The sequence below is a fragment of the Apodemus sylvaticus genome, chromosome 2 (assembly GCF_947179515.1).
Source record: "Apodemus sylvaticus chromosome 2, mApoSyl1.1, whole genome shotgun sequence".
NCBI lineage: Eukaryota > Metazoa > Chordata > Mammalia > Rodentia > Muridae > Apodemus > Apodemus sylvaticus.
In genome coordinates, this window is record NC_067473.1 from 24,405,140 (window position 1) to 24,418,570 (window position 13,431).

Here is a 13,431-nt window from a genome sequence, read left to right on the forward strand (position 1 = left end):
GAAATCAGGTTAGCTGTACGTTATTTTGTGGAGAAGGAAAATGATACTTTAAAGCAGAAACAAGAGAACTCCTAAAACCCCCTACGTTTAGCTTTGTAGGGAAAACAATAGTAACAGGACTGCAGGACTGAAATAAGCTCTGAGTTACCCTATGGATCTTTATGTCAGAGAGAGAGAGAGAGAGAGAGAGAGAGAACGCTCATAGCATATAAAGCAATGAGGACTTGGTAAGTTTTGCTGAGTCCAGAGCTAATAATGCTTACCCATTCTGAAAATTCAAAAGGAACATAAAGCCACTTCTGCCAACAGAAGAAACCTGCCTGCCAGCTGCAGTCCTTGGGTCTAGATTTGAATACAGAATACTTCACCAGCCACAGCTGCAGCTCATCACCTGATCTTCGCTTGAAGTCTCTATCAGATCCAGCAAACTCTTTAACTTACACAAGCCTCCTTAAAGGACAGTTAACTTCAACCACACAAAGCATCTGGGTCAACATTCAGAACCCCGAAGCCACACATCTGGGGAGGAGGGCACCCCAGTCCAAGGTATCTCAAGCAAGCGAGAGCACAGAGCGGCTAACTTTAAAAGCGGTGCTGACCCGGAAGCACCTGTCCTCTTGCCTTCCATAATCTCCACCGCACTCAGTGCGGACTCAGACACGTAATGAATACTCAGGAAATGGCTACTGAATGGATGGATGTTTCAAAATGATAGCACCGGAGATGGTCAGGAGCAAAGCCGAAGATAAGGTGCTTCGAGCTCTGAGCAAGCAGGCTGCTGTAACTGACACTGAAGCCAGAGGACCAGGCCTGCCTCGCTGCCATCATTATGAAATTATTCCGTGTCTGTTCCTGGCTTGCTAGCTAACTTCTACATATTCTGACGTGTTAGAGTTCACACGGCAGCAACTCTACGAGATGATTCTCGCTTTTGACTTGCACTACCATTCATAAGCAAAAGGCAAAACCAGGCAAAATGTCCATCAGCTAAAGGAGAAAGAAATGTGGCACGCCCATGCATGGAATCTTAGTTGGTAATAAATAGAAATATGGATGTGTGCTATGCTGGATAAACATCGAAAAAAATTCTACTAAATGAGAGAATCCGGGCGTGAAGGTTGCACAAGTCCATATGTATGAAGTGTAGAGAATTAGGCTGAACCAGAGTCAAAAAACAGACTGAACAATTAGTGGCCTAGGATTGGAGAACAGGGGCTGTTGGAAGAACAGGGAACAAATGCTTATGTCTACTTGGTTTCTTTCGAGGGGGATGAAAACATTCTAAACTTAGATCATGGAGATAGTTTCACAATCACGGTAAATGTACTGGAACGGTCACTAAAGTACATGCTTACACAGGTGAATTGTATGGTGTTCATACTGTATCTTAATAAAGATGTTTACATCAAGTCAAAACAAACAGGAGGAAAAGACCAGCCGAGAAAGAAAGGCTTTGTCCTTTCCTTAAAGCTCTGGGACAGAAAGCAGTGCTGGGAGCAGTTTTAAACTTCCGCTCTATTTCACAAAAAGTGGGGATCAGCAATGTAGATCTCCCTGTGCTGTCACCCCTGGTGTCTACACTCACACCACACACACTGCACATACACACCAGATACATACAGCACACCTCACACACCAGACACCACACAATACACACGTTTAACATATACACAAAGCACACATACATCAAAACAGACACCAAACATACACACCACATACACAGCAGACCACACATACATACCAGACACATACATACACATACAAACACACACACAAGACAACACACACACATATACAGACACAACACACTACACATACACAGCAGACACAACACACACAGCAGACTACACATCATACACATGCACTAAACATGTACACCAGACACAACACACACAAAAGACCACACATACACATCAGACACAACACATATATACACACCAGACATCACACACACACACCATACACACAGAACACATACAAACAGACACCAAACATACACACCAGACACAACACACTCAAAAGACCACACATACACATCAGACACAACTCACATACACACACCAGACCACACACACCAGACATCACACACACATACACACCAGACACAGCACACACAGCAGACCACAAATCATACACATACACTAAACATGTACACCAGACACAACACACACAAAAGACCACACATACACATCAGACACAACACACATAGACACACCAGACCACATACACCAGACATCACACACACACACACACCATACACACACAGAACACATACATCAAACAGATACCAAACATACACACCAGACACAACACACATACACACACCAGACATCACACACACACACACACATCAAACACACACAGGACATATATATCAAACAGACACCAAACATACACACCAGACCACACATACCACACACACCAGACTACACACACAGAGACACAAACCACACATCCATCATACACACACACACACACACACACACACACACCATACAAAGAAAACACACACCTCTCTCTTATACACATACATAACCCACACACCATACAAACAAAACACACATCTCTCTCTCTCTCTCTCTCTCTCTCTCTCTCTCTCACACACACACACACACACACACTCACACACACACACACACAGAGAAAATTGAAAACTAGAGACTACTGATCTCTTGCCCTCTTGTGCTTGTCCTTGGACTGGTTGAGAAATGACACACGGCAATTCACCAAAAAGGGCTTGAAAAAGATACTCTGAGTCCAAGAATAGAAGAGTTAAGAGGTATTTTTAAAACTGAACAGCTTTGGCTTGAGTCACATACAGTGCGGAACATTCTGGACGACGGTCAACATTCAGTTCTCGTTCCATTTCTGACCTGTAAAAGCCCCGATTTCCAGCTCGGGCCTCTCTTGAGGAAAAAACGGTAAGGCAGCCAAAACTGGGAATCCGAATGTGATGAAGACTACACAGTCTTAGGCGGAGATACAAGTCTGACCTATGCCATTCGCCAAAACTCTCCAGTACCACACCTGCAGAACATGAGTCACCTGACCCCAGCCAGCACTAATCTACTCAGGCACTTACAATTAGGTTCTCATCCAATAAAGCAACCCTACAAGTCCTTTCCTTTTAAGGAATCACAGATGACTATTAAGTTGTAACATTAAAGAAATAAACAAAACGTCTAGTAACACTAACAAAAAACAATCAGTGGTGCCCTATTCAAAGTTGTTCAAAGTGGCTCACATCCCTGGGAGATCACAAGGTTTCTTTTGCTCTAATGATAGAACCATACAGCATCTGCAAAGTGTTTTGAAAGTGTCCCCCATTATTCAGGAATGCAAACTGGTAAGGATCTTTCTGTGTGCCCCCCCTCCCCACCTCTATCTCTATGATACAGGTCTACATTTACTGGGCACAGAAGGCTTTCATGATGTCCTGCAGGCTTGGAAGAGTCTGTCCCGTGTGGCTCCGTGTATGTAAACGGAACAGCACAGGATAAGGCACGTTGCTGTTAGTGGTTATCTTTGGGTGACCAAATAATGAAATATTGTTTTCTGATATTCCTTCTCCATGCTGTCTACCAGGAGAGCGTACTTCATAAAACAATTTTTGAAGATTTATTTATTTTTATGTCTGTGGTTTGCCTTTACGTGTGAATGTTACCATGTGCATGCCTGGTATCCTCAGAGGTCAAAAAAACAGAGTTGGATATTCTGGAACTGGACTTAGAGACAGCTGTGAGGCACTAAGTAGATGCTGGGGATTCAAGTCCTCTGCAAGAATGTCTGTAGAACTTACTAACTTTTTAATAAGAAAAATAAGCACTGTTTTATAACAGAAATTACCAAAAAAATTGAAATTTCTCATGGTTTTTGAGCTAGGCGTGGTGGTGCACACCTTTAATCCCAGCATTTGGGAGGCAGAGGCAGATGGGTATCTTTAAATTCTAAGCTAGCCTGGTGTACAAAGCAAGTTCCAGGACATCTAAGGCTGCACAGTGAAATATTGTCTCTCAAAACAAAAACAAAAAACAAAAAACAGTTTTCTAAATGACTAAAATCAAGTGTTTTCTCACATCATTGACCTGCTCCTGAATTTATTAAAGATCCTAATCATTAATCCTAATTCTTAATTTTCCTCTCAGAGGGGAAAAATGCTTGTCATTCTTTAATCAATGATAACATACAATTTTCAAAACTCTACCCAATACAGAGCAGCTATCAAAAAGGTAAGTGAACTCAACAGCTGACAGCACTGGAAACTGAGAGACAGATTGGTGCCCCCCCCCCCCATGTTCGTCCTTCAGGTACCCAGAACTCAGGTACAAAGGCTGCGAGTGGGCTGCTAAGGGGAGGAGCCTGAAGGAGTGAAGGCAATTTGCTTTCTAGGCCCGAGGACTGGAGCACCTGAGTTCAGTCCTTGAGATTCACTTGGTGAGAACTGACCACCCACAGCTGTCACACGTTGTCCTGATTGCCACACAGGCACAGCTGTCCCTGCACATCTTCCAGCTCTGCACCCACAAAATAAAAAAAACTGTAACTTAAAAATGTTTTTGAAAGGCTGAGTATGGTAATGTGTGTTTGTAAACACACACACACACACACCACACCTTTGCTTTAGCAGAATTACCACGGAACAAAAGAAACAATGCTGGCTTATGGAATTTTTAAATAACTCTAAAACTCATTATGCAAGCCAAGGAAAAAATTCAGCAAAACTGGACTTTCCTAAGTAAGAAGGAGCTTTAGAGAGTACATGAGTCTACCGAGTATTTTGATGGATGAGAAAACAGGCAAACAGAGACCAGAATGGAAAAGCTAAAGACACACTGGACCAATAGGAAGAAACCGGCAAACAAAATGACTAAGATGCGGGTTTTAAAACAATACTTACAAAAATTACACTTAAAAATTAGGCCTGTCCTAGCAAAACTTCCAGGTGTTAAACTGTTAACAACTGAGATAAATTTTGTAACTCTGTATGGATACTGATGGAAAACTGTATTAAAAGGTCAGAAAGCAACAGTCAGAAACACTGAAAGAACTATCTCCTAACAGCTTAAGCATACAGACCTGAAACTGGGTGGTTTTGCAAGGTATAAAAACTTGTAAATTGTAAGGCATGATTTGCTCAAACTTACTTTTGAGTTTGACCTTGTTTCAGATAAGGGAAGTAGTCACATTAGCAGCAATAAAAAATTAGGAGAATGAGAAATTTGTCAGTGTAACTACAATCTAGATTTCTTTACAAACACTGGACACCTTTATTTGAAATGTATTAGGTAACTGGATATTCCACATAATTGGGTATTTTGAATATTGGATTCTTCCTTTCATAAGTTCCCACACTGAGTGTAGGGTGGTGTGTGTGTATGTGTGTGTGTGTGCGCGCGCGCGTGCATCTGTTGCTAAGGCTTCAATTCATGGTTTTCTTAAGGCTAAGCATACACTCTATGACTGACTTATACCTGAAAACCCCCCTCATACCATTTCTAGACATTATTGTTATCAATGGGATTTTGGTAATGTGCACTGAAGACTTTTTGGACATTTTAAACATGATATACTGATGATGGTCTACTGCCTCATGGAGACTTCTGTGCTTACACTCACTGCAGTCAGTAAGCCTTCTGCATTAGGCATATGATCACCACTTCACATAAATTAAGCAATAAATGTTTATTAAGTACTTGCTTTCTATGAATTGTACACAGTGCTGGTAGAAACATCATCAGACAAAAATAAATGATCATAAATGGTCCAGAGTCCAGCAGAGACAGAAGACATAAAAAAGATGAGGACCAACTACTTTATAAATGATTCAATGTGTGTGTCTGTGTTTTAAGATGCTGCACATATATAAACAAACGACGTTTTAAGAGAAGCAAAAGGTACATCCAATCACAAAATGTAGTAAAGGGTTCACAGAAGAAATGACCACAGAACTATCTTAGACTGAGAGTTTTGCAAACAACTGGGTAGAGAAAGGGCATTCGAACCCAAGAGAAAGGTGATCAACCAGAAAAAAGAAATCTTGTACAACACGACAAATGTACCCTCTAGAAAATGGCTATTCTCATCTTCAAATACCTCACTCTTGCAGTATGGGTAGAAGACCGGCAAGGAGGCCGAAAGGGGAGTCTTGCTGCAGTAGCATCAGGAAAATAAAGCAACCCTGTCCTGAGGCGCTAGCAGCAAGGACAGACGGAGAGGACAGATTCCAGAAATACTTAGGAGGTTGACTTGGCAGGACTCGCTGAGTGTCTGAGTGTGGCGGGGGTGGCAGGATGGGAAAGGAGGAGAAGCCAAGGATGACTCACAGGCTTTGACTCTGGGGACTTGGTGCCACCCCATGAGATAGATACAGCAGTGTTCCCAGACCTTGGGTTTCAGGGAACTGTAAACTTTCAACAACTTTAGCACTCTGATGGAAGCTGTCAAGTAGAAGCATAAACATACCCCATAATCTACCATCAGGACCTTTTTATGAACACACTTCAGCACCCCAAATATGAACTGATTTCAATTTTTTAAAAAAAAATTCACCACAGAGCCAGGCTTTCCTTTCTCTAACTGCATCACAAATGATGGAAAATTGGTACCAGGCCTCAGACCAACCCCAGAGAGTCCCGAGACGGGGATACAGAGATGGGTTCAGCAAAGAACAGGAGGTGAAGGCAAAATAGGTCACATGTGCTCTGACTCCCCAACACCTAGAGGGACACCTATCCCATCAATGCTCAGGGTGGAGGGGGCAAAGAGCTCAAATGTTGCTGAAGGCTCTGAAGATGAGACAGCCCACTGTGCCTACTGGGGAAGTGGCCGGGCAGCTGAATTTCAAAGGCTAACTTGGAATTTGCCAGATAAATAAAGGACACTTGGGACGCTCCCAGAAGGAACAGCATGTCCAAAGCTTTTTCAGGTATGCAAGAAAACTCTTCTTTGGGGGAATGGTGGATAGCTTGGTGCACGCTGGTGATTTTCTTGGAAAGGATCAGAGACGAGCTGGAAAAGTACACAGAAAAAAAAATTATAGTCTGCTCATCTAGGCTAAGTCTAGAAATGATCTTATGGTCAGTGGGAAAGACCCAAAGATCTTTACAGTGGGGAACGCTATGGGCGGCTGTGCTGCCTGGAAAGGCTCATCTGGCTGCACAGTGGAGGCCGGATTACCCTGGAGTGAAGCTGGAGCTGAGGAGACAGGAAGGGAATAAAGAACTAGCAGCCCAGAGACCAGGGGATCCAGCCACTCTGTCTTCAGCAGTATGCCGGGCCAAGAAAACACCATCCTGCAGATACTTTCTACTGCTGTTTGTGAAGCTAGAATCACATCCCACACAGTATTTTGTTACATAATGAAGTGAACAGCGTGCCAACAGCTTCTACAAACCTACCTCTGTCTTTTAAGTTGACCTTCGCTAAATTCCTCATTTAATTTTATTTTTATTTTTATTTTTTTTTGGTTTTTTGGATTTGGTTTTTTTAAGACAGGGTTTCTCTGTGTAGCCCTGGCTATCCTGGAACTCACTCTGTAGACCAGGCTGGCCTCCAACTCAGAAATCCGCCTGCCTCTGCCTCCCAGAGTGCTGGGATTACAGGCGTGCGCCACCACCTGCGCCGCCTGACTATTTAATTTATTAAACCATCTCCTTAGTCTTTCAATGGTGATGCACCATTTTCTTATAAATTCCCACTAAGTGGAGTTGAAAATCCCCAAGGGTAAATGTTTTTTTTTAAGTATGTATTTGTACTGGTGTGTGAGTCCATGCTTGTGTGTATACACGTGAGTGTGTGCACCTCGTGTGTGCGTACATACAGAAGTCAAGGGTCACCTTGGTTTGGAAGAGGGACTTTCATTGTGTCTGTAGCTCACCACAGGACAAGGATGGGTGGGGGTGTCTTCGCCAAACACATGGGATAACTGGTATAACACACAGAACAGTGAGGTTGGATGCTAGGCTCACAGAAAGAAAAAAAAAATCGGCATGCATGTAAAAGCACAAGTGACAGAAGAAAGAAGATAAACTGTATTTATCACAGCTAAAAATGTGCATTTTTAATGAAATACCCATGATAGGCAGATCTATTGAGATAAAAAGTAGTTTTTTTTCCTTTTAAAGTAGTTTTTAAGTTGCCCGAGGCGTGGAGTAAATACGGGATGGATTTTTTTTTTTTTTAGGGGAAGGGACAGTTTCTAAATTAGATTGTGACGATGTTTGCACAAGTTTATGAACAAACACACTGCAAACACCGCAATGGATATTTTCAATGGGTAAGCTGTCAGTCATAACTCAAAGCTTATCCACTGCATCCTGTCTTTTACGGTACATGGGGGGAAGGGCTCATCAACTAGGTACCAACCCCCACCACGCGCTCCACCCTCATCTTTCTACTAGACTCTATTCGTCCTGAAACATTTGCAGTTCCTGGGTTCTGAGCTGCCATCAACACAAACTCCAACTCTGCCTGGGAAGTTTTCTTCTATGTCATTCATCCACCAATGGAGGAGCATGACTCATGATCTACACCTGTCTTTGCCCCAGCGCCCACTTCCCAGGGTGGACTCCTGTGTTAGGACAGCATACCTGGCCCTGGACCGGAGGCACTCAGCCATGGCTTCTGGATGAATACATGGGGTTGTCCTGCACTCCTGGAAACAGCAGAGTCATCTGATACAGTAAGCGGGGGATCAGGCTGAGCAATATTCTTCCAGGTGTGATAATAAAGTAAAGATGTTGATTTGGGCCGGGCAGTGGTGGCGCACGCCCTTAATCCCAGCACTTGGGAGGCAGAGGCAGGTGGATTTCTGAGTTCAAGGCCAGCCTGGTCTACAGAGTGAAACCAGGGCTACACAGAGAGACCCTGTCTCAAACAACAACAACAACAACAACAACAACAACAACAACAACAAAAACAAATAGAAAAAAAAACTCCAAAACAAAAAAAGATGTTGATTTGGGGCCGGGGTTGGCTCATGAGAGTTCTGAAGATGATTCTAAAAAAGAGTGAAAATGTTTTGCTCGATCACAGTGCAGATAGAGTAACTGGATTGCCTAGCACGAGGCAGGATCATAAAAGGTCTACTTCAGTAGTATTCATTTGCCTCATTATTCTCAAGACATATGGAGTAAGACAATTGTCCTTTAATTAAACATATTCCATTTTCTAAGGGATAAAATTTGAACGAATTATCCCATTTCCCCCTCAATAACTGTCCTGACATGTTAGAGAAGCATTTTATTATCAAAAGCTGTTTCTTTTTTCTTCTTCGTTTCGTTCCCTTCTTTTTTTTTTTTTTTTTTTTTTTTTTTTGGTCTCTTTCCAAAGAAGGAAGCAATTTGCTACTCTTTAATTTAAACCTACCCTTAAATCCAAGGAATGTCTGGCTCATGAAAGGGAGAAGCAAGGTCCAGAATCTATTAACTTGTGACCCAGGGCCTTCAGAGCAATTTACATTCAGCATACATTTGAGTCCACTTAGCTGTGTGTCCTGCTGGGATACAAGTTTACCTCAACCCCAAACTGGGTCAGAAAATGTTTTTAGAACAACAACATAATTTACTCTTTAAACATTCTGAGAACTGTCTAAGGAACTACAAAAAGCTTCCAGAAAAGGATAAATCCATACCCTAAGCCTCAGCTCACACAGGTCCTGTCCTGGCTTTGATTTAGAACGCTATCAAAGCCACCCACATCTCAGCCACAGTGCTTCTTCCCAATCTCCAGGTCCTGATACGCTGAGCCTTCAAATGTCCTTCCAAGAGTATGCCCCATGGTCTAAAGACAAAGATCCGGTATTTTAACTGAGCTGATTTTTCTAATGGCAAAGTTTTACAGATCTTTGTATTAACGCATATGGAACTGGTGTGTGCAAACATTAGATTCAAGCATTAGATTCCTACATCTCGTTAACAACCTTTTGTTTCTCAGCTGTTAATAGGATACTGCTCAACCGAAAACCACGCTCTGCTGTTCCATAGAGGAATTACATGGTTTTGTGGTCACTGTACGTAGAATAACCTCTGAAACTAAGCTGGAAAACTGCACCCACAGAGAGCAAGGCTTCCCAAGAGCACAAGCAGCAGATGAAACTGATGCAAAAACTCTACACTCTCACTCTCTCTCTCTCTCTCTCTCTCTCTCTCTCTCTCTCAAAATAATCTAAGACCAGCAGTATAAGCGTATTCACACGTTTTCTGAGGTTACAGACATGCATGCGATTAACACCTGACTTGTATCAGAAGATAAAGCAAACTCGGTTGTTTGCCACACTTAGGTGATGTAGCTCTATGAAACCAGCCTTCACTGACTTGCTCTGAGATGAGAAGGTGATGATAAATTAGGCAGTTTTGTCTCTTATTGTCTTACTAATGATTCCCATAGAATCTGAGAAAACTGTAATAGCTGAATACAAAAATATTTAGTGTAAGCAAGATGACTTTGCTTACTTTCCCCTCTCTTTGTAGACAGAGTAAAGGAAAACCCAGGTCGAAGTATGTGTGTGTGTGTGTGTGTGTCTGTCTGTCTGTGTGTGTCTGTCTGTGTGTGTGTGTGTGTGTGTTTCCCCAGGATATATCCAAAGAAAATGATCTAATTAGAGACAGGGCCTCTCTAGGTGTCCTTGGTTAGCTTGGAACTCTCTATGTAGGCCAAGCTGGCCTTGAACTCCCAGAGATCTTCCGAGTGCCGGGAATTAAAGCAATAGGTGACCACACCCAGCCTTCTTTACCAAAAAGTTTAAGTTTCAGAAGCAATTTATATTTTTGAAGCTATTAATTATATTTCTTTCATCAAATAAAAGTAATAGGAAAACAAAACGCTCCCTTTTTAGAAGTTAAATGCATACCACTGTCAAAGGATGTGCCAGAAAGCTGTCTCTTGGAGGTTACTTTTTACATTTACAGGAAGTTATCTCAAGAAAGAGATACTAAAGCAGCCAGCAGCAGAACACGAGGCAGGTGACATGGCGGCTCTGGAACCAAAGGACAAAGTTTAATACTGAGGTAGGGAAAGGAGCGAGTGCGTGCTGAGGAAGTTCTGGTGAGCTGGAACCTGCAAGGTTACACTCCAGGACTCGGGGCCCACGGAGAACTGGGAAGCCAGTAAACAAAAGCAAGTTCTGGAAAGACACGTCGGCCACTGCGGCCAAGTCTTAACACAGCTGAAGGAGTCTGTATGACTAATTCAATGGCTGCACAAGGTGTTGAGGCTAATGGACACTGAAATTATCTATCTGTAACTCCCTCCCCCCCCAAGGGTTCCAGACTCTCAAAGCCACGGTCTCCCTGTCATATGACTTCCGCATCATCAGTATGAGTGGCTGGTAGATCCGAGCACATTTAAGAAGTTCAACTTTTACTGGAAAAGACTGCAGAAATGTTTTTGGTTCACGCCTCCGTTTTTTGTGAGCTTGGCAGGAATGTGCCATCCTGGCCTCTCAATCTCTCTAGGGATACTAGTAAATTTGAGCTGTTAGTTGTAAATGCCAGGCAGATCCCGGAACACGGCAAGGGCAGCAAGGAATCGGTGTGGCATCAGCAAGCAGCCATTCCACCGGCCTCCTGAAGGGTAAGAGCGGTTCCCTTGACCTCCGTGTACACACCGTCTCCATGCTGTAACAGACTATCTGGATTCTGACTTTTAATCCAGGAACTCTTAAGACTGTAAGAATAAAGACAATAAAGAATACCTCAGGATATGTTTGTCAGGATTATTAGAACTTCTGTCTCTAGGTAGCAGAGATGAACACCTTTTAAGAAAAGCTAATCTTTTTTTTTTTTTAAAGATTTATTTATCTGATGTATGTGAGTACACTGTCATTCTCTTCAGACACACCAGAAGAGAGCATCGGATCTCATTACAGATCAGTTGTGAGCTACCATGTGGTTTCTGGGAATCGAACTCAGGACCTCTGAAAGAGCAGCCAGTGCTCTTAATCACTGAGTCGTGGCTCCAGCCCCATACTAGTGTACACTGATTTGTTCTGGTAATAAAGTGTATCACATGACAGGAACTGATGCAAGGTAAGAACAGATACAGTAACACTCTTTCCACTGCAAGCCACTAGGCATGGGGGTCCCTTGACACCCTCCTGGGTAAACTGGAGGTACAATACCAAGGGAGCAGTGAAACTCTTTCTTACACTAGTTTTCAAGCCACTGTTCCAAGAAAGACACCATAACTGACCAGTCTGCTTCCTTTCTCAAGATAGCTGCAGGGAGAGGCAAGTTGGAAAAAAAATATGAAACTAAAAATAGAGCACTTCTCAATAATTCATAGCTGGATGATGTAAGTACTTTGGAGTGTCTTAATACCAAAATGCTACACTGGATCTTCTCTTTGGGATCTGAACTCTTAGCTAACATTTGGTGAAAAAGGAAACTTAAGTAAACTGATGTTTAAGGGGAGGTCTGTCCATCATTTAGTAAATAAAGATGATTTTTTAACAGCGCTCTTAATTTCTCTTAAAAAAAAAAAAGTTACCCAAGGTTCAGAGAACATCAAGGAAAGGGGGAGGAAAGATGGTAAGAGGCAGACCAGTCTGCTGGTGAGCACATCTAGATTTGACAGGGAAGCCACACCCACAGCCGGGCGGGAGTGGCGCACACCTTTAATCCCAACACTTGGGAGGCAGAGGCAAGTGGATTCCAGCCTGGTCTACAGAGTGAGTACCAGGACAGCCAGGGCTACACACAGAGAAACTCTGTCTCAGGGAAAACAAAACAAAACACAACAACAACAAAAAAAGGAAGCCACACCCACAAATCTCAGAATACAACTGCCTAACAAGACCTAAGACATGGTGACAGGCCAATTTGGATGAAGGAGAGCATACAGGGAGTTAGGGTTGAGGGGAGGCTGGGGTGTGGGGCTGCTGGCAATTAACAACCGCTAAGAAATGGATAAATGGTCATCCTCAGGGCCACCCTTAACTGGCCATCCAATATGAAGCGGTCAGCCCTAAAAACATCCATTATATAAGCAACATTAGTTGGATTTGGCAGTCCGTACTTATATATTTATTTCTATACACATGTGTGTGACAATACACGAGAATTACAGACAAGAAGAAAGCAAGGGTGGGGCATGGGTGATGCTGAAGGGAGAAGAGAGATGTAACGTAACTATATTTTAATTACAATTACTTTTTCTAAAAGTGTTTAAAAAAACAGAAAGGGATGTATGGAAGAGAAGACATGGAGGGGAAGTGTAAGGGGATTGTTTATTCTAGCTAGCCTAACACAAAGAAAAATATAATATTTTTATTTGCAATCTGCAACCTAGATCGGGCGAGTTCCATGCTTGCCTCACCCTCCGTGTGTCCCTTGTCATTAGCTGAGTCTGTCCTGCTGCTTCTGCTCCATCAGTCTGCCCTCAGGGTGCACGTGTCCTGGACACATACATGTTCATGATACATCAGGCTCTTCC

General features: G+C 42.8%; 1 protein-coding gene across 3 annotated transcripts in view; it reads right to left on the reverse strand.

Moving 5' to 3' along the window:
* Window positions 1-13,431, reverse strand: part of Cdk6 (cyclin dependent kinase 6) — a 190,761-nt gene that overhangs the window by 145,765 nt on the left and 31,565 nt on the right. The gene's annotated exons all lie outside the window — the stretch shown is intronic.